At 42.4% G+C, this 4,895-nt stretch overlaps 1 protein-coding gene across 3 annotated transcripts in view; it reads right to left on the reverse strand.

Annotated features, from left to right (window-relative positions):
* Nucleotides 1-4,895, reverse strand: part of FLYWCH1 (FLYWCH-type zinc finger 1) — a 41,366-nt gene that overhangs the window by 19,393 nt on the left and 17,078 nt on the right. For 2 of the 3 annotated variants that reach the window (XM_011376589.2, XM_023521223.1), the window contains exon 2: nt 3,173-3,289. The exons of the other annotated variant lie outside the window; for it this stretch is intronic. The gene's annotated coding sequence lies outside the window, so the exon portion shown is untranslated. The remainder of the gene's footprint in view (nt 1-3,172; nt 3,290-4,895) is intronic. 3 annotated transcript variants of the gene reach the window in all.

Raw genomic sequence — 4,895 nt, forward strand, 5'->3', positions numbered from 1 at the left:
GCTGTCTGCTCCAGCATGGCAGGGTCCCCAGCCTGCTGTCCTAGATCCCCGGCCTTGCTGTGGTGGCAGCATCTAGCCACTGCTAATCTCTGGGGTGCTCACCATTCCATTTTTGGCTTCTCAGCTCTTCCACCCCCAGGAAGAGTAATGAAATTCCCAGTTGAAATCTTAGTTTCTGTCGACCGATACAACCTTCGAGAGTCGAAAGGACCAAATAGCAGCTACGTGCTCAGCACTACTCTAAGGACTTTGCATGCATTATTTCATTTTATCTTCCAAATAGCCTCATCAGTTAGAGTCTACTGTTATTTCATATTACAGAGGAGGAATCTAAGGCTTAATCTTAGGTCCCCTAGGCTAAGAGCCAGGTCAATAAAGAACAGAGTCAACATTCAAACCTCCTGGGTTTGCTTTCAGGGCCTAAACTTTTAAAATAAGTTAAAACAGTTCTGACTATAGGTATCGATGTAGAGGGTTAAGACTGGTGGTTCTCAGTCAGGGTTAGTTGCCCCTCAGGAAACATTTGGCAGTGTCCAGAGACATTCTTGGTTGCCACAGCTAGGGGATGGGGCACACTGCTAGCATCTGGTGGGTGGGGCCAAGGAGCCTGCTCAACATTCCACAGTGCCCAGGGCAGCTTACCGCCGCCCTCCCCACCTCTTGTGACCAGCATTTAAAAAATGAAATAGAAAGAGTGCATCTATGAGGATAATTACAGTTTTCACAAAACTTTTATTTCAATTATTTGTATGCGTAATTCTGGTCTCCATAAGAATTACCCCATAGCGCTTGATAAATGTGTAGGTACCTGTGTTAGGTAGTTAGGCAGGCATAAGTGACAGGAGCGAAGGCTCAGCTCTGCAACCATAGAAACCTCCCTTGAAGACCTTCCTTAAAGATCTCCCAGGGACACCTCTCATTTTATGGGTATGAATTACCCTAAATCCTAAGGCACAAAGGTTGTAAAAGCTGCCGGCTAAACCAGCCACATATGCATGAGCAGAAAGTACTACCCCAACCTGCTCATAACCTCAGCCTCGTTATATCATCATTATAATATCATGCTTATGCCTGGAAGTTCATGAATCTAATTATAACAGACTGAATTCTAGGTAAGCTCATGCGCAGTAGGCAAAGGGTTACACAGCAGTCAAGTGTCAGTTAAGGTGACCTCACATGCCAATCATATAGGACCGCGCTTGTAACCTATCATCATAGCCCAAATAAAAACAGACTTTCTCACTTCTGTGCTGTTACAGCTGTCTCCACTGAAAACCTGCTCCTCCCTGGGAGTGTACGTTAACCTCTATCTTTTCACCTCCCAAATCCCACAGGGCTGTAGCCTTCCTTAGCATGGCCTGTCTCCTTCTCAAATGTACTTTCAATAAATCTTATTTTTTCTAATTCTCGGTGACCTGTAATTCTTTACTATGTCAGTGGGAAAGAACCAAGGACTCCCTTCACGCCACTGGGGCAATGCCAGATTTCACATGACCCCATGCAGTAACACCTGGATTTCACATTCAAAATTCTGGAGAGGGATTCAAGAATCTGGATTTTTAACAACTATCCCATGAAGCTCTGGTACTGGTGGACCATGGACTATGCTTTGAGAAACACTGGAACAGGTGTCCTTGAGAAATAGGTGACCCTCAACTAAGTGACCAACTTAAAAGGGATCTGAGGTTTTCATTATGCTGGGCCCCACATGAAATGTTTTACATGCATTATCTCATTTAAATCTGTCACACTGTACAGGTTCCCTTGTTAATGTGTTAAACAAAATCATTAACATCTGTTTATTTTATATCTGTGGGGGAATCATGAATTCAACTTTTTTTGAAATGATCCTTTAACAACTTACCAAGTTTCAGACACCTTGGGGTATTTTGGGGATATCAAGAAGAGAGGAACTTGCCCAAATTTATAAGCAGTACAGGTGAAATTTGGTGGAGAGAATTTCCTCAGCATGGCTTTGGTACCTCAGGAGAGCAAATATCAGACTTTTAAAAATCTGGTCTGAGATTCCTTATGAAGACTTCCAGTAAAGCAAACTTAAGAAGGCCTATATGTGAATTAACATACTTGCTGCATCTACACAAATAATCAGGCCAACTCTAATGACACCAGCCTTATTTCATGATCAAAAATATCCTTCACTGAGATTATAAGACTGTAGGAAAATTTGTTCTTCAATGGAAACTATGCATTCTCTAAAACACATCCTTCCAGGTTATATGATTCTAGCCTTTCATTGCCTTTGAGCTATTTTTACAATTCTGTCCATTGTAGAGAATAATGAGAACTAAGAACTGAGAACAATAAGAAATAATCTAGTCCATAGACAATAAATTCTCTCTCTCTAGGTAAATACAGCCATGTAAATGATTCTTCCCACTGTGGAAAAAGCCAGTTTTATCTCCATCGGCACATTCATTTCCATTTTCCTGATCTATGGTCTTTTAGAATCTTCTTTGGGTTCTATTGCAAACTGGTTGTGAAATCTTACTGGTTCCTTGATTAATGAGCTCAGTAAAAGCCTTTACACATGTTCATTTTATACCTGTATGAAAGAGTTTTATTTCCTTTGTTTTGGTCTAAAGCTCTGCTTTTCAAATTGCCCTGGTCATTGGTCCCATCATCTTTGGGTTCCAGTCAGCAATTTAAAAAATTACATAGCCTATACCAATCTGCATTGCATATAATAAAAATATTATCATATGAAACTTTTATTTGTTATATATGTATATTTATTCTACGTGGGTTTAAATTTTTTACTTTGCAAGGTCATTGTTTTGAGGTAAATACTTGGGCTCTAATGTGTTTACTCTGTAACATTCAATTTTTACTCAATAAAGACTAATTGAGTGTCTGGAGTGTTTTTAAGTCAGGCAGATGTAAAGAGAAAGTTCAAAGGCTTCACAGTTTATGGTTCATCACTCTCTTATCCTCTTTCCCCTCCCCCATAGTTGAGGTACAGAGCAATTTGAGACTGCCTGCTCTGATAGTGCTCTCCTGCTGGTGGTCACAACAGTGTAAACCCAATACCCAACACACACAATATTATGAACTGTTAGGCACCTCTCAGACACCCCGGGGTCCAAGCCCTGATCAATAAGGTCTTCGAAAGCAGAGCCTGGCTTGGCAGCTGATGGCGGATCAACAGAATTACCTTCATACATGAGAGCAACAACCACCATTGTCAGCTGCCAACGTTCAGGTCCTTACAGCTGGCTTGCTGGATGGGAGACCTGGGGCAAATCTCATCACTTCTCTGGGCTGGTTTTACCTGTGAAATAGGAAAAGTGGCAAATGAGATACTATATGTGAAATTCTCCTATAAACGGTAAATCATCACACAAGAACAATGAATTTTTTGTCCAGGCTCTCACAGGGGTCCTGAATAGTGGAAGGGGAGGAGAGAAGGGTATCGATGTTTGAAAAAACTCCTGAATGATTTCAACTGCTATCCCCTCCCCTCCCCCACCATTGAGCTATGTAGGTTAGAGGTACACACTGACTGGCCCATGAACCCTCCTGTGATTATATGCATAGTCTCTGAGTGTGAATACAGGCCTTATTTCCCAGAGAGCTTCAAGGTGGCAGTAATAAAGATTAAGAACTGCTATTCTAAAGCAGGGCTTCTCAACCTCAGCATTTTGTACCAGATAACTTTTTGTTGTGGGGCCTGTCCCGTGCCATGAAGGATGGTTTAGCAGCATTTATGGCCTCTGCCTGCTAGATGCCAGGAGCACCCCCCTCCCCAAGTCCTGACAACCAACATTGTGAATGTCTCCTGAGAACCACTGCTCCAAAACAACTTAGAGATGCACAGGCTACAGAAAGGGAAATTCCAGCCAACAGCCCTCCCCACCTCCAAACCCCCAATTCCCCATCAGAATCTTAGCTACTTTTACTCCTTCCTTATCAGGCCTAATGTGTCCTCAAATCTCATTCTTGCTACCTGATCTGGCCATCTTCCATGCCTTCCACTGCACACCACCTCAGGGCTTTGATCCCCACTGCCTCCCTAACGGTCTTCCCCTCTAGCTTCTAGACCTCTCAATTCTCCCTATGCAGCAGTGCAGTGTCGGCAGGTAAATCTTCCTAAAGCTCAACTTTAATAATTTTTCTCTCCAACCATAATCATCTCTATTTCTGTTATAAATGCTCCACAGTCTAACTCCAACCTCACACACTATCTCTTTCCCCAGTCTGACTAGGAGCTTTTGGAAGAGGAACAAGAGAAACCTGATTGAATCAAACCAGAAAATTCAAATCAAGTCCGGGAAATGGTTTTGGTCTTGAAATGTAGACATGTCAAAATAATAAAATATACCCTTTTTAAGATTACACATGATTCTCTGATTATATTGGAGCTCAGCATCCTCCAAAGGCAAGGAGTAAAGGAAGCAAAGGACAGATGGTTAAAGCAAGGCTTTCCAACCATGGTTACACACCCATTAGCTCTTGAAATCAATTTCATGGGTTAGCAATAGTCCTTTGGAGTGGAAAGAACAGAACAGAACAGAACAGAACAGAACAGAACAGAACAGAACAGAACTGAAGTAGAGTACATCGGGCTGCATCATGTGAGGTTAGGGTAATAGCTCCCTTTAAACTTATCTCTCAGCAATCTACATCTACAGGCACAGAGTTTGCACGTAAAACGTTTCTCAATGTAAGTTGAAATAAAAAGTTTGAAAGCCACAGCGGACAATCTACATAATCAGAAGTGGAAGGAGGGGTGTAACAACAGTAAAAAGTGCAAGGTCACTAGGACCTCCAGAACCACAAAGATGGGAAGAGGCTGTGCTGGGTGCCAGGGTGGGGGCAGTACGCGGTGAGGCGGATACCGCCAGGGAGACAGGCGAATGTAGAATTCCTTGATTTGG

The sequence above is a fragment of the Pteropus vampyrus genome, unplaced genomic scaffold (genome assembly GCF_000151845.1).
Source record: "Pteropus vampyrus isolate Shadow unplaced genomic scaffold, Pvam_2.0 Scaffold300, whole genome shotgun sequence".
NCBI lineage: Eukaryota > Metazoa > Chordata > Mammalia > Chiroptera > Pteropodidae > Pteropus > Pteropus vampyrus.